This window comes from Oenanthe melanoleuca, chromosome 8 (assembly GCF_029582105.1).
Source record: "Oenanthe melanoleuca isolate GR-GAL-2019-014 chromosome 8, OMel1.0, whole genome shotgun sequence".
In the NCBI taxonomy this organism is placed as follows: Eukaryota; Metazoa; Chordata; class Aves; order Passeriformes; family Muscicapidae; genus Oenanthe; species Oenanthe melanoleuca.
Window position 1 is genome coordinate 20,966,437 of NC_079342.1, and position 25,766 is coordinate 20,992,202.

The following is a 25,766-nucleotide window of genomic DNA, read 5'->3' on the forward strand; positions in this document are numbered from 1 at the left end:
CTGGCCATGTCTCAGGATTTGGTCATCAGCAACTTAAGTCTAATTGCTGCATAAAAGCATTGCCCTTGCTTCTGGTAAAATGGGATTAAAATGAGCTTGTCATCTGAGCCCTTTATTTGTTATATGGTCTCTGTGACTGTGGTATCCAGTGCACTCAGCATTTACAGGGAACCTGTCATCAGTGAGAAACTGAGGCAAAGATAAATTACATGACTTGCCCTGAAACTGAACTCAATTGAACTCAAACTGAACTCAAATTTCCTAAGTCCCAACCCTACAACTGCTGGAATCATCTGTCACTAAAATAATAAGAAATTTAGAAGAAAATGGTATGCTCTACCCATCCTCCTCTCTACCTACCTAGTATGGTGTTTGATTCTGTTTCTTTACCCTGGATCAGTATCTTATAAACTTTTAGGAACAAAGTGTCTTGATTTATGATAAGGTTCATAATTCTGAATCTGTCTAAATATAAGGTTCCATGAAATCCTAGGAAGATTACATGACAAAATGTTTGAGGGAAGAAAATTAGGCTTGGCTTTGCCCAGAAAATAGGATCATCCATATTTGCCTGGACAGAAACTTTGTCCACATTACATGTGAACTGTGGGAGTTGTTGGTTGGTTTATTATGGTAGTATTTTCTTTGGGTATGAGCTTGTACTTCTGAGAAAATCAGACCAGCAATTTAGTCAGGATTTTTAACATTACCTAAATCCCTGCTATCCTCTGACTGTTCCATTCAAGAATTTTCTCTATATTTATTAAATAATACAAATGACAGTAAAATAGGGCTGATCATTGAAACTCTGAAACATTTCTGTTTATAGAGTAGCTTTGATAGCACTAATGGAAATGTGAAGGGCATAAAGGAAACATGAAATATAAAACAGAAGAGAAGACAAATTCCAGTGAAATCATCCAGGTTTTCAAGGAAAAAAAAAAATCACTGATTAATTTCAATATCCTTCCTTCCTATTGCAATGTCCTCTTCTCTTCACAGAAAACTAGTGCATACACAGTAAATAATGTTGGTATTAACAGAGATGCACTAAACTAAAAAAGGATAATAAGGTTGATAATGAAGTAGTTAACATGCAGAGGAAAAGGTCCTGGGTGTATTTGACTGAACCAGCTCATGCTCTCAGTTCAGCAGGCAGCAGCAGTGAAGAAGGTTGGTAAGATGCTAGTACACATTAAGAAGGAGGTATATCTGTTACAAAACCAATAAAATTACATTTTTACTATGTAAGACCCTGTGGTGGTAGACCAAATCTGGAATATAATGTCCAATTTTGGTCATGAGAGTGGAAGACAGATGTAAATAAAATGGAGAAAGTACAGCAGAGGGCAACCAACATGATTAATGTACTGGAGAATGCTGGCAGAGTAGCTGAGAGAATGATGAAATGGGAATTATTTAGCCTCAAGGAAAGGTGATTAGGAGGTGAACTGACTGAAATATTTAAACTACCTGTGGGTTATTATAAAATTAAGCTTGAAGGCAAATTTGAAATTTTTTGACAGAGCAGAAATAAGGGTGGCAGGATTAAATACACATTAAATTAATGACGTCACAGGTCACTGGGGTGCCAACATGTGGAAACTGCAGCACAGGCTTTGTGCTCCAGCGTGGGGGTGCACAGGGTCTTTGACCAACCTGGCATTGCTGGTGGGACTGAGGGCTCAGTCAGTGACAGCATCAGCAGCAAACTCCCTCCTGGGCAGTGAGATTGCTCAGTCCAGGTCAGGTCCATGTGGGGCTGCCTGCTTCTTTCCATACCTGCACGGTGGCTAAAGCCTGGATCCCAAATGGACCAGTCAGCTCCTTGCTGCTGGTTTTTGGGGTAACATATTCTGCATCATGGATGCCAAGCTCTGGAGCTGAGGGTGGGACTCACCACACCCACCTTTGGCCACCCAAGGCTCTAACTCTGAGCTGGTCACCTGAGCCCCCACTGCAGGCACTGGGGAGAGGAAGGGAAACTCGGCAGAGCTTCCTGCCTGCCCTAAGGGAACATCAACTGCTCCTCCTCTGTCCATTGTCTCTGCTGGCAGCTCACATGGAACCAGGCTGGAATCCCTGTGCTAGGCACCTTTTTGCCAACCATTGCCATGATGGCTCTGAGCTGACATGAAGAGAGTCCATGAGCACACAGAAAAAAACAACAAAAACAGAGACTACTGTGAAGTGGGGCCAGAATTTAGACCTGGTTGATGGCATGGAAAACAAGATTTAAGTCCCTGGGGTGAAGTGAGGGAGATGATGAGGAGAGGTAAAGAGTTCAAGCTCACTTATAGTCATTCAGGAATCTGGGAGTTAAGCAAAAATTTTTGATGAACCAACAGTTCAGTTTGTCACTGATGGATGAAGGTTCTGAATCTGCATTGAGGCAGTCCTGACATGGTACTTAAACATTGCAGACTAAGAAAAATAAACTGTACACGAACAAAGAAATGAAGAGGACACAGTGGCTATTAAGAGTGAAATATGGTGTTTTTAATTAGCAAATGCTAATTGTAGGACTGGATATACAGTGGAATGGAAACACTGAATCTCAGGTGAAAGTAGGTGATAGCAAAATGCTATTAATCTGAAAAGATATAATGAGAAAAACAAAGTAAGAGAAAATGGAAAGGCTGATTGTTCCTTCCAGCAAAAAAATGTTATTATCAATAAAAAAATTAAGTGAAGCCTGTTTTTCTGTATTGGAACAAATTTTACACAGTATGTATAATGCTTGAATTACATTTTTTGCATTAAGAAGCCTAAAAATGGATAATATTAATTTCCAAAATAATATAGACTTGAGTAAGTCATGGAAATCCAGTAATACAGAAAAAAATCCTGTAGATTTTACAGCAGTGATATAAGCAGGAGAAGGGGAACATAAGAAGGAAGAGATAGAAAGAGCTATAAGTAAATCTTCAAAACAGAGTATAAATATGCAAATAGATTTAAAGATAACAAAAAAAAAAAAGGTATCAAGCAGGATTACCAATTTTTACAATTTGAAAACTATGTTAGCAATAATTGGGAGGAAAAAAACAGCAGCAAAACCATAATTTCTGATGGACTCTCTCTATTTCAGAGCCTGTTGGGTTTATACCCCACCTGCATGAGATGCAAGAGAATCATAATTGCCTTGGACTTTGTTTCCAAAAATGAACAGAGCTGAGCAATAAAACACACAATTAGAATTCAGTGATCATACCATTAGACCTGAAATATTTGTAAGGAAATGGCAGTGACATCATGTAGTGCTGTTATTACAGTCAGACTCTAAAAGAACATAGAACAAATTTTTTAAATGTCTTGAACAAAGTGTTGGACAGAAAAGAGATTATAGTGTACTGGTAAATATTTAAGAGCAGATAAAGATGATAAAATCAAAATTAATTCCATCAGAGCCCACCAGATTGCAGCTGAAGAGTTTGGAAGCTGCATACAGTTTTGCTGAAGCATAAAATCACAGATAAACAGGACTAGTCACAAATTCTGGGAAAAAAAACATTAACATTAGTGTCTGCACTGTACCAAATCTATTGATTTCTTTTTAAGGTAACATAAAATGGTTTGATTTTACTGGGTGGAAACATAAACTGAATGTGAAGAGAAATTGCAGATATTGGGACTATTTACACTAAAGAAAGATTGAGAGGCTATGATAAAAGTCAAAAAAGCAGTTTAACAGCCCTGCTCAGTTCCTTGTGATTGTGTTTGTCCTTCCAGAATTCAAGGAAAACACAGTGAGACTGAACAGTGACAAATTCAAAAACATTAACTTGATAACCCTGGTACTGCCACCACACCAAGACTCTGAAGGTAAACTGCAGCAAATAGGCAGCATGCACAAGATAATTCTTCCTTTTCCCTTCTTTTAAATGTTTTTTGAAGCACTTTGCTTCAGAATCTGCACCATCCTTCACCTATCAGGACTGGTAGGAAAGGATGGCTGGCCAGAGTTATCCCATAGCTGCACCTTTGCCTGCAGGAGCTGCCATAGATTGTTGTCAAAGGATTGGACAATGCAAATCCTTGTGAGTCAAACTGGGCAGTCAAATCTTCTTCTTTGTGTGTGTTTTTTTGGAAGAGAATAAAGGACAGCTTAGACAAGAATGAAAGAATCCATCCACATTTCAAGTACTAAAATTGCACACGTGCATGTGTTTGTACAATGTATGCACATTTAAGAAACACAAGTTTTGCTGTGGAAACAAAATTATTATGAACTTAAGAACATCCAGACAGAAAGATATGACTCCTATCCTTACTTTCACCTTCCTATCAGAGAAGAAGGATGATGAACTGGCTCCTTATAATAGCTGCAGAAAAATGGCAGAATGTTTCTGCTCACACACTGACAGGGAAGGACTTGACTGGGAAAATAGTGGTTGCAGCTGTGCTCTGAGTAAACTGGCAGTCCAAGTGCAAGATAGGAAATGAAGCCTTGACAATATCATGTAAGGAGAGGCTGGAAATTATTTCATATATTTTATCAAAACTGAACTCTGAATATGGGAGGTGTCTGCAAAGAGTGGAGGTCAAAAACAGGGTGCCTCAAAAACAGACTCATGGCTGCATGGTCCCTGGGACAGTCTCTCCCTTTCATCTTTCACAGGACCAAATGTGAACAAGGTGTTGATGCAGCAACAGTTTTCAGTTCCTCAGCCCATTTGCTGTGTGCCTTCTGGAGGAGCATGTGAGGGGATGTTGGTACTGGAGACATCTCCTGAAATGTTGCTGTGACCTGCAGGGCTGTGCAGCTCATCCACACAGACAGTGATGCAGAGAGAGATGAAAGCCCCTGGGTTTTGGAGATTCTCCACCCTCCTGTGCCACTGACCTCAGCATGATGGGAAGGATGCCAGCTAAACCCTGTGCCTCAGTTTCCCACTCACAAATGAGCAAAGCATTTCTGTTGTGCAGTGCAGGATAACCCTCATCACTGCAGCCTAGAGCCTGTTCTGATATCTCAGGCAGGTAAACACAGATGAACTGCACAGCATTACCAATCTCAAAATGGCAGAGGAGGACACAGGCTGTTACAAGGCCTTAACCTTTTTCTCCCACTTTGCTTTCCACTCAGAATCCCCAAACCCATGCTGAGGAGCTAACACTGTGGTGGCAGCTAAGGAAGGGCCAGTGGGTGCTGAAGTGTGGCTTTGTCAGTTTAATAAACTGCTGCTCTTGCAACAATGGCTGCAGTCTCTAAACTTAACCCCTGAGAACTTCAATTATTTTATCTACCAATCTTTTGGATTACTGACACCCTCTAAGGGAAAAGCTGTTGTTTTAGATTAGCCAAAGCAGCTACAATGCTGTCTTCCTTAGAGACAGAGGATGACTTAGCTGTCTTATCCTTGGAAAATCTGTATAATCCGAAGATTAATCCAGAAGACCCTGATCTCTTTGCACCAAAAGGCCATTCCTAACAAACTGCTTTCTCTCTAGCAAAGCTAGCTCTTCACTTTCTCTTTCAGCCTAGAGTAAAAAGAGCTGTAATTGTCCTAATAAAAGCATTTTAGTGTCATGGATAGCAACTGTCATAATACAATTTCTTGCCTAGATAAAATTTATCCAGAGAATAAAATGGTTCCTACATTCCTTGCTATGAAAAAAAAAAGAGAGTTAATTGCTATCAGTTAAATGAAAGCACGGAGGAAACTGGATGAACAGCTTTCCTTCGGATCTCCTACAGGTGTCTTAGGCTACAAAATACTTGGCACCGTATGTGTGTTGACTTTAAAATCATTGTGGGATACAAAATAATGCACATTGCCTCTCTGAGCTACTTCATTAGCCTGATTTACCTCCAAGGTTCCTGTTTCAGGCAAGTCTGCTAGTCTTGCATACAAAAGGATCAGCCATAGAACTGTGCAGTGTGAGTCAAGCCTTTTGTCCTCCAGTAAGAGGGAATAAAGTACAAAACAAAAACAAACCTTCCCTGAAAAAGTAGCCTGTCAAGTTAGCAGGGCATTTCAAATACAAAGATCTTCAAATCCTCACTTCTGCTCTATTTTAGAGACAGAGGAGAAAAACCTTATTTAGCAACAAAACAGAGTCCTTGACACAGGGCTTTTAAAATAACTAATCGATCAATCTCTCCCTCCCTCTGTCCGTCTTTAATAGAGAAGATTGAATGTAGTTTGAAAAGAAATGTCCAAGGAAGCTCATCTGTGTGACAAAGCAAAAGCCAGACTGAAGCAAACAGTAAAAGCTGAAAATGTCCCTGCTCCTCTGGAAAATGTAGGAAAAGAGGCAGAATCCTGGGGCAGGGTGTGGGAGCCCCATGGGCTGTCGAGGTGTGCAGCAAATGAAGGCACATGAAGTGTCTCACCTGCCCCTTCCAGAGGCTGTGGGACATTTCACAGTGTGACCTTTGGAAATGTACATAAAATACTGCAGATCCTCTCCTCTCCTGAGGGCATCTGTAGCATGAGACTGAAGGTGGCCTCACAGTTGGCAGGAAGTGTGTGGGGCTTTCTGTTTACATTTATTTGTGTACAGACACGGGCTTGTTTGCTGCTTTTTCCAAATTACTGCCCTCTGCATTTCCTTCATTTCACATGCACTGCTGTTAAATCACTTTTTCCGATAAATATGGAAACTTGATGAGTTGAAAAAATCCTTCCATGTCAATTCTGCAGTTCATATTCATGCTGAGATTGTATCTAATTTTGAAAATCTTCACACTTGTGCCCTGCCATCATGTGTAATCTTTTATGCATGGCTACCTCCACTGCTGCTGAAGCAGTTGCTATGCGACAGATGAACCTGCTCCGTGGGGCCCTGACATTAGTAAAAGCAAATTGACCACAGGAGCACTAATCTAGCATGAAAAGCAGTTGGTGCCGTGCATTTCCTAGAGAAGGATTACCTAATCAACAAGCAAAACCTCCTTTTAAACGTGAGCTGAATTACCTGGCTCTGGATTTCCCCGTTTCGCACCTTTCTGCTTCTCCAAGGCACTGAAGAGTGAAGGCTGCAAAGGTGCATCACTCAGGAGGAGCAGGGACTCACCTTGGATCACATTCTTCAGCTCTCACCCTGGCCTGCTGGCAAATTTGTCACCTGGACTGATAGTTCCTGTAACTTCTTTCTCCAAGGTGACCAAAAACTGGTAATGAAGACAAATAAAGAAAAAAGATGGTCAGCCCACAGTGAATGTCACCCTCTTATCACTTCACTGATAAACCACGTGGGCTTTAAGTGTCAGGAAAGGGTTAGATGAGAAAGTGGTCACCTAATCCACATGGAACCCAGGGTATAATGCCTGCTCAAAAACCACCACAGCACACTGCTGCCTTTCTTGGAGAAAGTGATCTCAGGGGAATTATGTTTTGCCAGCCAGATCACTACTAACATCATTATTAGTGATTTAACCCTGCAAGAACTGGGCAATTTTCTTTGAATCCATCACCAAACATATGATTATATTAGAGAAAATGAGTCCTGACTCACATAAAGGTTCAGCTGACCTCTGTCTGGATGTTTCTGAGGAGGATAAGGCTGATAATCTACTGTTTTCTCCTAGAGGTAGAAAGGCTTTTTAACCCTTATCTTGCCACAGGAGAACAGAGTTGTTGGAAAAGGTGACTTCAAAAGCCACTTTTGAAGAGGCAAAACTTTTATCATGTGAAACATTTTTAGGACAATTACAGGCACTCCTGGAGGATCCTTCAGATTTGGGGGATCCAAATTTGCCCAAGTAAGGTGTATGCAACTTCATTACATCCCAGTGAGATATGATTTTTCATATTAAAAAGATCCCCCTGCCCTCCTGTTTCTATTGTGGTGCACCACAAAGAAATCCAACAATCCAGTGTGCAGTGCTCCAACGTGCTGGAGTCATGGATATTACAGCATCTCATGTAGAAGACCTGGGAATGCTACAGCCAAGATTAAAGTCATATCTTGACTGCATTTTGACTGCAGCCCAGTTTGTACCAACAGCTCCACATGCTCACCTCTATGTGTAAATAAAGAGAGAATTTGATGGCATCTTCATGGGGATAATACTGAAAATTGTAGCATCATAAGCCTCAGAAAAGGAAGGATAGGAAAACAGAAATCACCCAAAATCTTAATCTCTCCCTTAACTTTTTTTTCCTCAGCTCCTGAACACAACAGCAACTACAAGAATACTTGCTGCTCTTAAATTAATTGTTTCATTTAGTTGATCAAATGAGTTTTGTTTCTAGTGCTGCTACTGCTTATGACTAACTCTTGTTAAAGCTCTTGGTGCAAGGGTTACTGACTATTCACTGAGTGATGAGAAGGGACTTAGAGGAACAACTTCCATTAACCTTGATAGGATCCACACAGCTAAATCCCCACCCTGAATATTTAACCTCCATGGTCTCTGTCTCTTCTGCTCTGTATAATTGCCTTGAAGAGGGAAATAAATGAATGTATCCATGCTGCCTTTGGTGCAGTGCTTAGGCACACAGAGCAGAGATTCAGCACCTGAGCTCAGGTGGGTCCTGCCCCACAGCCCCTCACGCCCCACACAGCACAAGAGAACTCTTCCCACCAGCTGAGCTTCTCTCCTGTGCAGTGCTGCACCACCAGCTCTGTGCAGGGCTGTCTCCTGCCACGGGCAAGGAGCCACCATGTTCTGGGCTGTAGCAGTTTTGTTTAGACCCATCACAAACAAACCAAGATCACAAGTTGGACCAGTGAGAGCCTGGGAGGTGGGAGTTCAGTTCACTTTCATGCAGGAGTTGTTTAGTTCATACCTAACCAGTGCTCTAGCACAGATCTCAGGGCACCAGCAGGCACCAGCCACTGGCAGCATCACGCACTGGGTGAGTCCAACCAAGAATTTCACACTGTACTTTTTGCCATGTACATTAACTGTGAAGCAGCCTTTGTGCCACAGGACCCCAACCTGGTGAGTAGAACTCGGTCCCCAAAACACTCTGCAGTTTTAGGCAAATCTTCTCTTCCCATGTCCAGGCTTTGCTGAGGTTACCATGTGCTGCAAATCGAGCTCTCATCCATGAGGAGCTGAACAGCTTCAGCTGGTAACACTGTGCTGTCCTTCAGCTGGCTAGTGAAGGCAAACACCTCCTATGAACCAGGATATTCCTAATGAAAAGCCACCTCAAAACTGCTCTTCTGCCAGTTGGAGCTCCTACTGTTTTCATGACCAGTTTAAGTACACCTTTTGTTGCCTCAGGTTTAACTAGTTCTTCTTTTCCTCCTTCACTCACCCTTCCCACAGTAAGCATGCACACAGTTCAGTATCTGTCCTTATGAAGAGAAAAATTATGCTCATCTGGTCTTGACTTGAGTAAGCTCAGCAATATTTTAGGCTGGGTGTTGTGGCTCAAGGAGAAGAGCTGTGCAAGCCAGCTCCAGTTCTAGAAAGCTGTAAAGGTGTTTCAGCACATCATTCCACCTGAGCAAAGTATTTATGCATTGCAGGGTGCTTCAGTGGAGGTCCAGGGCTACACTGAGGCTGCTATTGCCAGATTTGAGTGCACCATCTGGATGTAGGAGCTTGGGCAGGTGCTAGCTCAAGGCTTTCTTTGCTGTACTTCAATACACAGAATAGACACATCCCCACTTGTCAGGCAGGCTCTCCAGTTCCCCCTTGTCACCCCACTGTCCTTTCCAGCACCTGTTTCAGCTTGACATTGTTTTGTTTGAAGGAAAATTATGAGAATTACAAGGGTGAGATTGTTCTGAACCCATCAGTGTTTTGTACAATGTGCTAATACCTCCCTCTTTCTCCTGGAAATACCTGTCTTAATGGAGCCTGTGACCACATATGGGCTTCTGCCCATTCATGTTAATTGAATGTCTCCCATTGTTCATCAGAGCTTTTTTTCTGCCCTAAGAGACACTTCTTTTTTTGGAGCAGTGACACAAATTACCATTAAGCAGGGCAATGCTCAAACCCTCAAGGGCTACAATTAGGTTTCAGGGTTCCGTGTGGGAGGACTGCACCAGAATACTATAATCCTTTCTTTATTCTTTAATGATCATTACACTCTCCATGTATTAATAAAACTCATTTCCTATCCTTCTGGATATGCAAGACAAAAGTAATTAAAACAAAAATTAAGAAGCTCTTGTTGTATGTAATAACAAGAAGGGTCCAAATTCAGTTTTCAGTAAACTCCAACAGGTTGATTCTGTGCCCAAAAATGTCATTGAAAAATCTCACAGAATCACAGAATGGTTTGGGTTGGAAGGGACCTTAAAGATCATTTGATTCCAACCCCTCTGCCCCAAGCAGGGACACCTTCCACTAGACCAGGCTGCTGAAAGCCCCAGTGAGCATTTCCAGGGGTGGGACATCCACAGCTTCTCTGGGCAGCCTGTGCCAGGACCTCACCACCCTTATAGGGAAGATCTAACCCTAATGTCTGATATGAGTCTACCATTTTCAATTTAAACCATTGCCACTTGTCTTGCCTCTCCAGACCTTTGTCCAAGTCCCTCTCTGCTCTCTTGTAGCCACTTTAGGCAGAGGAAGGTGCTCTAAGGTCTCCCTGGAGCTTTCTCTTCTCCAGACTGAGCAATCCCATCTCAGCCTGTCTCCATAGGAGAGGTGCTCCAGCCCTCTGATGATCTTTGTGGCCTCCTCTGGACTCACTCCAGCAGCTCCCTGTCCTTCTGTGACCTTCTCTCATATTTTGGTGGCTCTGAGAGTTAAGTGTCTGTCCCTTTCTATATGGCTCACCAAGGCCTGGGAACAGAAATGCATGAACTTCAAAGTCAAAGATGGGAGGAGAGGAGTGTCCTAAAAAATTTGAAGCCCAAACTCATATGTTTCCTGTGATGAAAACTAATTATAAAATCAGAATGCATTACCATAATTGTTTATATCTGTGTTTTAAGGAATTTACTGTCTTCTGAATCTAATAAACGAAGGAACTGAAGCTTGACTGCTACAACAGTTTTTAATCTGTTTGGAAATTAATCCAAACAATGAAGAAATGCTTTCCAGTACTACAAGAAAACGTTACAGTAGGGAAAGAAAATGGAAGGGAAAGAGCAACCTTTAAAGAAAGAGGGGGGGAAAAAAAAAAGAAACTAACAAAACACTTAATTATTATCTGGGTATAATTAGGGGCAGAGGGTACCTGCTCCTCCTGGAGTGCAGGGTGGGAAATAGGGCACAGGAAGCATTGCCTTTGGCTCTCTGACCCCACTCATCCTGGCAGGTGCCACACCTTGCTCCCCAAGGAAGCTCAGCCAGGGGCTCTTGTGCAGTGCCCAGGTGGGGTTGGCAGGTTACAGGTGGGGTGTTGTGATCCCACCCCCCATAAAGACTTGTGAGCTCCACAGTCTCCCTAAGTTCAGCTGCAAATGGGTGTGGTACACTCCTGGCAAGCTGAATGTGAAATATCTGTCAAATATCACTGTCTCTGGGTTTTCAGCCCTCTCAGCAAGGTAGTCTGCAAGCACCTGCTCATACCTCTGCAGCTGAGGCAGATTAATTCAAAGGATAAAACATCAGATAGAGAATAATTGCTTTATAGCAGCCAAAGCAGATAGAAGTTTAGTATAACTATGTTTAGAATTAGCACAGATCCTTCATCCTATCCTTGGCCATAAAAGAGAAATTAGTCTATTTCCCATATCTCTCACCTCTACAGCTGTTCACCTCATCACATTGTGCACAGAGTTGTTAGAGCAGCCGAAGATTAAACAAGTTTTTGGCAAAGACTGCAAGGTAGGCAGTTTTCTGTCAGGTGGGGAGCACTGTGTAGGAGGTTAATAATATCAGGCACACCCAATGAGAGCAGTCATGGCACAGAGGCCAATAAAAGCCCAAAAATCAACAGCACTTTTGAAATCCATCTCAACCCAATTTTTCACAGACATGGTCAGGAGGCTTTCGTTTGCTTCCTCATGAGAACCTGTTCACACCACCTGAGCTCAGCTAATTTCTGTAGTTCAGGGTCAGCAAAGTCTCCAAGACCCAAATGAGCAAAGAGAGTAAATAAATGGTGTTTTTATCCTATTCATGACCTTCCAGGTGCACACACAAATGCAGCAGTGGAGAGAAGCAGCCAGCTAATAGTGCTGCTACCTGTGTTACACCTGCACTGGGCATCAAAGCCCAGCTTTGGTTCCAAGCATGCACAGCTTCCAGCAGGAGCAATGCAAAAAGCCTGCTAATTTCATGCTGCATCCCCTCATGGATGCTGGGGCTCTCAATCCAATATTAACATCCACTGAATTATCAGCCAAAAACAGTAAACTCAGTCACTCCACACTTTAATATTGCAGGGAGTGCTCCAGAAACTCTCTAAACAAAAGTTCTATCTCTGACTCAGAAACAAATCCTCTGGCATTTTGTCTGCAGAAGCAAGCTAAAAATATCCTTTTAATCATGATTTGGCCAAAATAATCTTTAGCAAGTGTGAAACAGTGAGTGTCCAAGCCTTGCTGTGGAATGAATATGTCAAAAGTCCAGCTGGGTGCCCAGCTGAGGCAGCAGTGGGTGCTGAAGGCAGCGGTCAGCTGGTTCTCCTCAAGGGAAGGCACAGTGGGGTGAATTTCTCACACTTTCTCAGCCAATGTGAGGTTCTGCCCCTCTTTTCTTTTTGAGCATGAAAGTAGCATTTGTGGCTTGCTAAAAAAAAATAAATAAAGACAGAAAGAAAGAAAATTAAGCTTGCTAGAGGACATTCTGTTTCTAATGCAGCTTGTGTGCATCCCACATGTTCCTGACATTTCTGCAGCAATAGGTGTTTGTTGTACTCCTGTAAGGAATTTCAAATAACTTTATAACAGGGTCTCCTCAGATGTCTCATTACTCCTAAAAACAATGTTGTGTTAGAAGTGTTTCCTTTCTTTCCTTTTTGTTTCAAGATTTAAAAAGGCAGCTGCTAGAGATCGATTTTCAGTTTTTAAAACACTCCACTCCTAAATAATACAGCATCATGTGCCTCTCAGATGGAGATCACAGTTTGGCTGTATGCTTAACCAAGCTGCTTTCTTTGGGAAAATATCACAGCTGGGATGTGACCTGCTCCCAGACTTTGATTTCCTTTCTGCACAAGGCAGCCCACCAGAGCTTGTCAGCCCTTTGAGCAGGATTTTGTGTTACTTGCTCGGGCCAGGCACAGTGCTAGCCCTCAATAATAATAATGACTCGTGAAAGGAGTTCATAACTGGAGGTGTGAGGTAAAGAATATTTGAAGAGCAAAGGTTGACAATATTCTCAGGGATAATGGCATCATTTCTGGGGAATCTCTCCAAGCAGCATGTCTGAGAAGAATTTGTCCCTGACAGACCACAGTGCCAGCCTGCACCTTCTCTGATTCCTCAGCCATTATCCAAACATTTCTTCTTCAAACCCTTTGGAGACATGGACCTTTTGAAAACACAGACTCCCAGAAGGAGTTTAGCACACCAAATAAAATTAAGTCATTAAATATAATATAATAAAATACCAAGGTAACAAAGCCAGAGACTGATTAGTAATACCTATGCAAACCTTGCTATTTGAAAAGTGCTACAGATTTTGTTGTACATTCTTCCTGCTAGGACAAGTACTTTGTAAGTAATCACAGTTTTGCTGCCTCAGAGAATGTGATTTCAGCTGCTTCCTGCTCAATAAAGTGAACATCCAAATCACAGTGGAAAAAGTCTCAACCAGAAATCTCTCAATTTTCACTGTTTCTTCCAGGTGCTCTTCGAGGCTGCTCACACAATGTATTCTGCATGCTTTAATGAACTGTTTGTTGTTGCTACACCAGGAAGCACTGGTGTGAGGGTATGAACTCCCTCATGCATGGGAAGCAGGACTCTTGACCTCTTTCAGCTTCTCCATTTTTTGTATTCTCATCAAAAGATCTGTGCACTGAAATCAGCGTGCACAAACTGAACTCAACTCAATGCTTCTGCATTTGAATCATAGGTAGACATCAGCTTCTTTCCTCCCTCCCATTTTCTTTTGTGCATCTTCCTGTGCCTGTAAAAGCCCAGAAAAAGCTGTAGAGTATATCCTTTTGGGTCCCAATTAAGATTCTGAACTGCTGTTCTCTGTACGATAACAACCTGAAGTGCTGACAACACGCTACCTGTCAACAGGCAAATGAAGGCCAACCATCTGTTCCACTATAAATTGTCTCCATTACTCTCAACTTGAAAATCTGCTTTAAAGGCTCCCCAATTATTTAGTAACCTGAGCCAAACGCTGCAGTGTTATTTTAGCTAAAATCTTCATTGTGTACAAGAAAAATAAACATAAAAAGCTCTGAACAAAGAAAGATTTTTGAAAAGTTGGTTTATATCTGATTTTGTGTGTACAGCTCTGATGTTTGTGCTGGAGCAGCTCAGAGTTGCAGAAGCAACTACTGCTGGTTGAAATCCTGAATTTCAATGGATAGGGAGCTGGCTATACCCTCCTGCTCAGAAGCTTTTTTCTCAAATAAGTTTGATTTTATATCAGATAAGTTGGGCTTGTATCCAGTCCCAGAATCTTCATGTCCAAAAGTAAAGATCAGCAAAACAAAGTACCAAAGGAAGGGTTCAGCCTCTGCCTGCTTACCTGTGCCAGAACATTCCCTGTTCCTCAGGCTGTCCCCTTGTAATGTTAGCTGGTTTCTTTCTTTGGGGCATTCCCTGCTTGTTACAACCCTGAAACCTCTATGGGAGTTTAAAATGGGACCCAGTACAGAATTGATATTGTTATAAATGAACACTGGGCTGATAATCTAACCCAGATTTCCCCTATTCAGTAACCAGAAACTTGGATCAGCAATGGGGCAAGCAAGCAGGCCAGTGCTAAATGCTGCTCAGAGGATTCATCTACTGGTCACATCCATTGGACCACATGTAACAGCACTCAGGTTTTGAACACAGGGCTCATTACACCTGCATTTTACTCACAGAGCCAGAAAGCCCAGTAGACTTCCTATGTACAAAGAAAATATATTTTAAAACTATCCATAGTTTTAATGTCTAGAGATTACAGATAGCAAAGACATCACTGACTGAATGAAAAATGATAGAAAAGTACTTGGGCTCAGTTTGCAGATGCAAGAATTAGGACGTGGGATTCCACTGGAAAAGCTGCAGACAACTTCAGAACCATCTTAGGGTGCAGGTGGTAAATAAATATTCAAAGGCAGAGAAGAAGAAAATCCAAACCAGAGAGACATAAGCATGTAAATGTTTTTGTGACTTTTACAAGGCCATTCACCTGTATAAGGCCCTATTGACAAGACAATGGCTGCAATTTGCAGTGCTTAAATGACACAGAAACACTCCAAAATACTTAGCAACAAAACAGCAGTACTTGATCCCATGCTATGGATCCAGCAACATGAAATAACTGCTTTTCATACAGCCTTGTGTTGGAATAACAGTTTGTGCTCTGTGGTATTTACTAGGGAAGTTCAACACAGAGAAGAATAAGATGACACAGTTCCCATCACTATGAATGGCTTTTTGAAGGTTCATATTTCTTCTTTCATACAAAAGAAAGGCAGGAACTTATAGACTGTACTAGATATTTCCAAGAAATTCAGAAAATGAGGCAAAGGTAAAAAACTGGTTTAATGACTCAGAATCATGTCAGTGTAACCATCGTAATACATAAATTAATCAGATCATTGTCCTTCAACACAAGGTGCAGCCTTCAACAGTGGTACAAATTTGTGTTTGTGTCATAACCCTTGAGATATTGTTTTCCATTTACAGACTTTCTCTTTCCTCCTACAGATTTCTGTGTAAAGGAAAGTCTGCCTCGTATTTTGATGCACTCAGTTTTTGTCTGGGTTTTGCTGCCTGGCTGACCTGTTGGGAGTTTTGCTTTGTGGTTAGCATGTCATTCTCCTTTGCAAAATCTGTAGCCAGTATTTTGATCCAGTGCAGTTTTTGCCTTTGCACCAGCACCACCAGCCTGTACTTGCTGCTGGCATTTACAACTTTCCATTGGTGCAAGTAGTCCTAGGAATCAACACACCCAAGTATTTCCAGAACAAAACACAGAACTGTTTGCATTTCTGCCAGCTTCCTGTGGTACATAATCTGAAAATATGTAGATTGCTTAAATTCAGTTACCCACTCTGGCAGCTTTACCCAGTATGTATTCCATGAGTTTTATATTATCCAATCCACTCTCACTTCAGCCTCTGACCACCTCCCAGTGGTCTGGAAATCCTCACTGAATGGTCAGTTTGTACAAACCCATTAAGTAGGTGACTCATCCAAGAGCTGCTCTGCCTCTGAATAAATGCTGTTACTAACTCAAACCAAATTGGAACAATATCACATTATCTTAAATCTAGAATTACATCTGAAACAAATCTGGAGATAATATAGGAAATCTATCTTATTACATTTGTACTAAAGTCCCAAACCAAGGGCTATTTTACATTATGGAAGAGAGTACATGTGAAGAGCACCATTTCTCAATTTCTCAAAGCAAAATAAGGCTAAAACAGGCACCAAGTGTAGCCCAGGTGAGATCTCACAGCCAGATCTCTGTGCTATTTCATACTCACATCTCTGGTCATCAACTATTTGGAGATTTGGGGCAGGGGGAGGATGTCCAAGGATAAAAGTCTAAACAAATAAAGCCAAGAACTTGTTTGCATCACACAATTGCTTCCTCTGTGAACTGCAACTACCTCAATTGTTGTTTCAGTCAGGAACAGTTCATAAAGAACCTGGGTGTCACCTTCTAAACAAATATGTCAAAACAGCAATCCAGCAAAAAGCGAAATACATGATATATAAATACCTATTAGCTGATGTTATATACAGTAAGGGAAGGAGGAAATGTATATTCAACTATGTGACAGGTATTTCAAAGTACCACATAATTAGCTTTGTTTAGTTATTTTAATTTTGTTTTTATGGGCAAGATGCAGCATAAAAAATCTACTAATTAGATAGGAAGTTCCCCTAAAGACATCTATCAACTGCTTCTATTAATACAGGCAACTGTGAGTAAGTAGGTAGGATGGAAAAACATTCAAAACCAACTTTTAGTTAATTAAATTGAGGTCTGGATGCAAAATACTTTTCCCCCATCAACAAATGTTCAGTCACATTTCTTATAAAATTGGAGTGAAAAATAATGCTAAATCTGAGGAACCTGTCAGAATTTTGGTTCCCATCTACTTTATTTCTCATAACTTCAACACAGTAGCACCAAGTATATTATCTCTATGGCTTGCTGAGGTCCACAGAGAAATCCACCGTCACCAGCAGTAAGAGCTGTGTATTCACTGTTACAAATGTGTAGGATGGTAGAACTTTTTCAACACTTGCACTCCTTGGCCTTACACAGTTATAGATTTATAGTAATGGAAGTACCACCAACTGCTGAGTCTGTCTTCTCCCAGACAAAAAACTTGGATTTTTTTTTTTTTTTCCTCTTGACTAAAAAATTGACACAGACCTTTTGTGGTACTCATGGCCAGCAACTGGCCATGTTGCCATCTAAGGGCTGCTGGTCAGTTGAGGCTCAATGGTGCCAGAATGCATCAACAGCCTCCAAGGTAAGATTTCAGTTTGGTGGGTTTCAGTAAGACATGGCCATAACTTGAGGAGGTTTGTACTCTGGTTCTAATGATGCCACAGAGCAGCAGGGAAGGAAGCAGGGCAGTAGCAGCATCCATTCACTGAATATTTTGAGTTTTTGTGCTGTTCTGCCTGGGCAGTCCAGGAAGGGCAGGAAACAGCCACATCCTCTTCACTGTGTGGGCTGGAGCAATGCTCCCTTTGTGTGGAGCCTGTGTAGACATCTGGAGTGGCATTAACACCACATCTGGAGTACACACTGCCATTTATCCCACTGAGCTTTCCTGGGCTGTGTGTGCTGGGTCTGGAGAGAGCAGGCAGGATGGGCAGGATGGGCAGCACCAGGCAAGGGCAGAGGTGACATGGACAAGCACCTAAGCAGCAGATGTGGTCATGGATCACAAGACAGCAGGCTCTGGATGAGCAGGAGCCCAGCCTGGAGCCTGGATCCATGTTGGAATCTGGGGGAGAGTCTCCTTCACACACAGAGCCAGGCAGGGTCCAGCTGCTCGGGAAGGGAAGGATGCAGAGCCACTCACAGGAGATTGACACGGCAAGGTCTGCTGAAGGACAATCAAACTGAGCCTGCTCTCCCTACAGATGTGCTACCAAGAGGGGCAGGTGAATGTCCAAGATAGAAAAGGAACCCTGCTTTCATTCCTGCTGCACACATCCATAATGCAGGTAGCAGGAAAGGAGCAGCTCAGGAGTGAATTTGCTAAACAGACACAGCACACAGTGCTCTGTGTAGCATTTCTCCTCACATTTAGAAAATAACTAGATCTCATGCTTATTTTGCTTCCCTTCCCTATATCTAAATTCATATTCTTTACCACCTGCGTGTGCAGAATGGAATAAATAATGATTACCACTGTGATAGAGAGCTCCTGCTAAAATCCCAGTAAGTCATCAAATGGTTGTTACGTACAAAGATAATGCAGTCAATAGTGAGGCTTTTTCAGCAGGGTTAGGCAGCAACACTATATGTGCATGTTTTATTAGTTACAAAAATGGGTATTTCAGTATAAGCACCACATGTAGATCAAACTGACAGACTCCTTTGGGATTAAGCCCCATCGCCTTCTGAATGCAAGACAAGCATAAAACCACTGCAGCAATGGGGGAAAAAAATCAGCTTGAAAATAATTAAACAGCAAGGCAGCCACCCATAATGATATTCAGCAGAACACATTAGGGACAGTTTGCTGGGAATGCACAAGAGCACTCCAGTTGTTTAATTAACATTGAAACGGCGGTTCCACAAGAACTAAAAATCCTGTTAATTTATGTGTCTCTTAATGATGCTCATTTAAATACTGTCAACTTTTCTCCAGTTTAATATTCATGATTTTTAGTCATTAAAACACCACTCTCAGCTTGTGGATTCACCGAGAAACACAAATGGTTTGATGATGATGTCAGTTCTTTAAAAGTTTTTTCCCCCCTTAAAGTGTAAATCTCTCAATGCTCATCACGAGGGTCATTGTAGTCTGGTCTATAAATACCATTTTTATCATTTGTGTAATATAATAAACCACAGTGTTCTCTCTCACCTTCAAAGACGAGCCCTGCTTGCATAGTCAGGAGTTATTTATGTAAAGGTAGTTATCTTTTTATGACGGAGCATCTCAGCTGGTTAATGTAATGGCTTTATATATTGGGATACTGGGCTCAAGTCCCACTTTAGATTATAAAAACTATTTTCATCCAGGGTAGGAAACATTACATTAAAGATAATTTTAGTGCTGGAAAGATGCTTGCAGCTGGATATTAAAAAGATACTGCCAATGTAGGCAGAAGTCAAATTTTGACCTCCCCAGAATCAGTACATCCATGGTCTGAATGAACACTTGATTCCATGGAACCTTTGTTTGCCCTTTCCCTGTGTTGGCAAGTTTAGAGAGAGTCCCCAGTGCTGCCTCTTTGGCAGAAACTATGATGGAGCCTCCTGTGACTGGGACTTCTTCAGAAAAATATTATGTATTGATCCTTTTCTGTCAGAGAAAATCCACTACAGTTTTTATAAATTAAGAAAATATGGCTTAATTGTACAGTTAATCTTTTCATTGTATAATGAGAATTTAGATTTCAAGGAAAAGCTGAACATTTTCAGCAAGACAGAGAGCAGGACATTTGGAACAGAAGTATGGACAACTACATCATTTAAATGATCTTCCCTTACAAGGGCATTTCTTCCTACTATTTTTCTTCTAAGTACCAGCCCTTAACACCTTCTTAATTCCTTCCTCTGATGATACCATGTTTTCCTGGGTAAGATATTATTCCTTTTATTCTTCTTTTTAATACCCAAACAATTGGAAGTGTCTTTTATTAGATACTTTATTTTTTTCTTTAAGTGGATTGTAAAAAATATTAATAAAAGACACAGGTTCAGGCTTAAAAGAGGTCATATACAAAGAGCAGAGGAAATCTTGTTAGCACTCCAATTCCTACTGCATACTTTTAAGACCTAGCTGAGTTCCCTGTCTCAGGGTTTTTTTATTATTCCTGTCAGATTTCCAGCACACATTGAAATGCAACAGTGCCATATAATTTTTCTGAAAGACAGTTTGTTTGGCATTTTAGACAGACATCCAACACAACAAAATGTACTTTATTATACAGAGAGAAAAATATTCTGTGAACCAGGCAGCACAGAACTTACACTACCTGATTAGTAGCAAAGCCAATGTTTATCACCTACTTCTGCTCATTTCAGTTTTTGCATTTTATTCTCTCCCTGTTGTTTCATATTTACAATCTGCACTTCATAACTAAATATCTTATTGTGGTTTGCCTCTGAAAAAAAACCAGTTGTAACTACATGGTCTAGACATAATCTTAATTACCAAAATGCTATCCCACGTCTGAAGTGCTTTTTATGCAGTTACTGTTGCTATTTTCTCCCAGAAACGTTTCAATTAAGCAAGTAATCTGTATTAACTTATTGTGTACACATTTTAATGTAATATACATTATTTTCACTATCATTCATCAATGAGGAGATCTTTCTATTTATTTTAGTAGTCTAAATGTTCTTTTTTTCAGCAAAGGATTCTTTTTTTCATTATATCTTATGATGGCCTAATTATTAAATGCAATTCCTTGGGACCATAATTTTGGGATAAAACCTGATACATTTCTAGCATGAAATATATTATCATCTTTATTCTCCTTTAATCTGTAATAGATTTTCTCCAGTGAAAATGCATTGTAGCTGCAGATTGATTTATGAATGGCCTATGCAATTCCAATGTCCCTGTTGTTTTTCATGTTGATCAGAGAACAAAAAATTATTAAGATTTTTTTTTTTTTTTTTTTTTTACCAGAAAAGGATGCAAGTCTTAAGGTAAAATGTATTAATTCTATCAATGGCAACTTCATCTGTTTACATCATTACAGATAAATTCAAGATAAACCTTATATGATAACTTACACAGCTCTTCCATTTTTGTATTTATACTTCCATATCCAACCCTTTTGACATTGCTTTCAGGAGGCACTTGAAACTCAGGCATTGCCTGTAAACTGGTTCCCAAGTGAAAGTTTCCATTACATTAAATTGGTATTTTGTATAGCCAGCATGAAGTAATCAGCATATGATATCTATTCCCAGTACATTTATTTACTAAACTTCTTCAGTGTCCCTAATCTTTGGCACTAATGGTTCAATAATTAAACAAATTATAATGAACAGTCTTCTCTTGTTCCTTGTTTTTGAAGCACTTGAACCCAATGCACAAGGAAAGTCGTTTCACATGCTAATTCAATTCTGAAAGCATTTTTCATGTTTCTCCAACATCCCAATTAAACACAAAGATCCTACCAAGAAAAACTGAACACTTTCTCTCTGCCTATATATTGTGAATAAGCCTCATTTTCAGAATCTGTGATGTGCTAAATGTTGCACAAGAATTTCTTGCACTTACCTAAGGGAATTCTTTTCCCCAAACAGAGACTGGTTTCATCAGCATAAGCTTTCTTGTCTCTACCCCCACCAAGACCTAGTGGAAAACCTTTGGCTCAGGAGGGAGGTTGATTAGGTTCATCCTGGTTTGTAAGGAGTTTCTAAAGTATTTGTAAGGGGGAAAAGTTGTCAGCTGATTATTCCATTTCCATCAAGAAAAGATCTTTCTGCTAGAAGGAAGGTACTTGAGTCCCACATATTTCAGAGAGGCATCCAGAAGATCATGACTCTTCCCTATTTTTAATGTACCTACACCACATTTTTCAGATGGTTTGAAACCCTGCAATGTATCAGCTGACCCTCCATGTTTCCATATTTATTAATATGCATTTGTGCAGAGTTATGACACCTGCATTTTACAAATCTCTTCATTTTGCCTGACCTTGTTTCTGAGCACTCCTTGTTCTTGTAGCTGTCTCAGATCATCTATTAAAATTAAATCTGGCTGCTAATGTGTCTCCCTATGGAGAAGAAAAAATGCCAAAGGGCACCAGTTTGCAAATGGAAGTTCTTTCTGGGTTTTGGCTCTTGTTTATGTCAGTACTGGCTCTGTCTGAGGATGGATGTTTCACTTCTTCCCTCTCACAAAATTCTCTCTCATTATGGCTCCTGCAAAGTGCAAACCTGTTGCTCTAGGTCTACATGTTTGTGTCTATCTCATGTTTTTCCTAAATCCACTATGCAAGCAAGCATATATCCCTTTATAATTGCTTTAAAGGCCCCTTCCTAGAATTCTGAAGATAAATTCTGTAAGAGATGGCCCAGCATATAATTATTGTGTGATTTTGTGGTTTATTCACTTTCTTTCAGTGCTACTTAATCTCCCTCTTTTCCTCTGACATGGACTTTATTTTTATGAATACCAATGCACAGTCAGAGATATTGCTGTTCTTATTCTAATACTGAGAATCTCACATAATAGACTTTTTGATATCAAAATTAAATCACCTGGAGTATGTATTTTAAGAGATTCAGAGAAATAAATATATTCTGTTAAGTCATAGAAATCTTCCAAAGTCCATCAACTCTGGGGTTTATAAACTGATTCCAATATTTAAGCTTTTTCAGTGAAGCTGCTGGAAGAATTGTTTATGAATCCTGGGCTGGGCTGATGCATCAACAATTATGTGTGAATCCAGAGCTGCTGCAAGCACTAATCAAACACTAAAATTTTATGTGGGTAAACATCAGTGACAAAGTCATCTTCCTTCTGCCTCTGGTTTAAAACTTTTTCAGTCCAGTGCTACTTGTACAGGCATTAATAAAAACACAGTTTTTAATAGCAAAACACTTCTATAGCAAGCTCCCAATGACCTTTTGGTGCCATTAATTTTTTCCTTCAGGTGAGCTTCCTGATGAGTCACCACCCACATTTCCCTGTTTTACAGTTTTTGATTTGTGCTTTGGTAAGTTTTGGGTTTGTTTGGGTTTTTTTTCTTTTTAATAAAGGGTATTTTTTTAATTGCTTGCTTTTGCTCCATATTTAAAATCTGGTGTGCTGGTATCTGTTTTTACTCTTTCTGTATTTAATAGCAATATTAAGCTTTATATTTACTTAGTAGTATCTCCTCATTATGCTTGTAGGGGGTTTTTTGTATCTCCATGTCTCCTAATCACACTTCTGATTATACTCAACATTGTACCAAATTATAGCATAACTTTAAACTACATGTTATCCCTATGCTACATTTTTGCTTTATTCTATGTTTTCTGGTATTCATATTAGCAATGACAAACTTTCTTAATGTTAGCTCTTGTAGTTGTTACTTGTTATTTGTTGGAAAGTTGTTTCTTAAACTGTATCTTTATAATTTTAGCACAAAACTCATTATATACATTTTTTTTGCCACCAAGGCAGTATTTTTTCACAGCACAAGCAGAGTGTTTTATTACATTCAAAAGGCATATGAATTCCCTTTCTCCTATAGTTAATGAGCCCTCAGGTGAAATACACTTAACTTGAGTCTAATCAGTGCCTATTTGTTCTTGCTTCCAGCAATGAGGTCAGGAACTTTTGGACTTCCCCTGGCACAGAGAAAGCATGGGTTTGACTTACTTGATACATATTTAGGGCTGTTGAGAACTCTGGAGCATAGTGCTCCTATGGAGATGTTTTCAGATTTGTGTTAATCAAGTCCCCTTGGTTGTGCTCTACTGTTGTCTCTTTTGATGTCCAGAAAACTAATCACTATAATAATATAGCTCTGCTGTGCCTGGATGACTTCATTTACTGCATCCTCAAACCCTGATGCTTTCTGAATTTTATTTGACTATAATAATGCAAAGTTTTAGGCACCTACTTGTCAAGTGGCAAACAAGTTGTGTGTCTGTGGCCAGGTTTTTAAACTCTGGTATTGTGCTCACACTCTTGTTTTTCAGTTCTATCCATTAGGTCATAGACTTCCCCTTGCTTGTTCCCTCTCTGTCCCCATGACTCTTGCATAATTGGTTTTACATTGGCCCACTTTCAGTTGGAGATGTGGAAGGCATCCCTTGCTAGCACTGTAAAATAGCCAATTTGCAGATAGGAAGAATGTTCTCATTGAAGGTTGGAGGTGGATGTTTGAATCTCCTCAGCTGGAGCAAAATTTAACCTAAATTCCTTCATTCTGAGAACATTCTCATCACAAGCTTTTGCTGCTTTGTGCTGTTCTTTCCCCTGCTCCTTGTGCATTTTAAGCATAGGAAGTGTTACTGTCTTTGTACCTTGTTCAGAGAGTTCACTGACTGCAGACCTCAAAGAACTCCCTAAATACAAAAGAGCCAGAGTTTTGGATGTTCCCACTTGCACTGCCTATTGCCTAGTTTGAGTTCCCTCCCATTGCTATGTTTGTTGGCTTATCTCTGTAGCCCAAGTACAGAAATCTCAAGCACATGACTTTTGCTTTTTAACTCTAATCCCACCTCTAAGAACCCAGTTTTTAGTCCAAAACCAAGCACCAAAAACCCTAGCTCCTTTTGGGATCTATCCCATAAGTCTGGCATGTTTTTGTCCTGGATTCCTGAATCTGCAGCCTAAGAACCATCTATTTCCTAACCCCAGACATACCTCTAGTCCCAAAGAAGCATGTCCCTGCCAGGGACACCTGGGGACAGCTTGACTTCTAGAAAAAAAATTGACAGAATAGTGTTATGAATTTTCTTTCACCAAATAGCCAGGCAAAAAAAGACATCTCTTATTTAAAACAGTAATCAAATAATATCTCCTTCCTCCTAACATCCTATTGAAAGGATATTTAAATAGGACAAGGCAAAATCCTAATCCATCATATCATGATAATGACATATTGTTTGGCATGGGCAGAGAATAGTCCTACACTATATTGATTAAAGCATCCATTGATAAAATTATTTCAATTGGTGCATTAGTAAATATTTAAGTCAAAATTCAGCAGTGCTTAAGCATATGTTTAAATCACACAGAGTACAAATCAGTGTGGTGCACACGTTCCTCTTGTCTACAGTAGAACATTTTATAATTCTTGGCATTAGTTTGTTTTAGTGGGTCAGAAACACAGAAGGAGATGAAGTGAACCTAAAAAGATACAGTGCACAGTAGATTGGGAGTTATTTTTTTCTTCTTTTTTCCCAAGTAAAAATCATACAAAGATTCTAGATCCATAGGCACTAAGGGAAGGAGAGCACAGGCTTTCATCTTCTGGACCAGCAACCAACTTCATTAGGATTTCCTTGCAAGAATGAACAATTATTTGGTCAGCAAGGACTTAACAGATGTCATGTACAGCCTTGTACTAAGTTGAACTGCATCTTTGTGTTCATCCAGTTACAGTGCAAAGCAGATTTTGTCTAAAAACAGGTTTAGAATGAATTCATAACTCTTTGTATAAAGTGTCATGGAAGATGCCTCAGTACAACTCCCTCCACCCCTTGTGAGGAGCTGGAGTCTCACATTTTCAGATGTGCTGCTCCTGCTGGCAGCCAGTCAATGCCAAACTGACTGTCAAGAAAATTTCAGTGCAGATCCAGTGAAGATTCAGAGATCAGGTTTTATAAGGTTTTCCCCATCTCCTTCCTGCCCTTCAGGAAGCAGCAATGCTCTCTTCAAAAGTAGGATTTGAGTGAGAGGTGCAGCCTTGCAGTAATTTACAAACAGCACAGCAATTTACAAACATATTTCATTACAGTTATCTATTTAGAAAAATTAAAGTAAAATGTTTACCCTCCTAATTGACCATAGGGAACCAAATTCTTTGTGAATGTAAATTATAACTGTGATTAAAATATAAGCTGCACTTTCTTAATATTCATAGTGATGTCTGGTGCAAGCAGCATT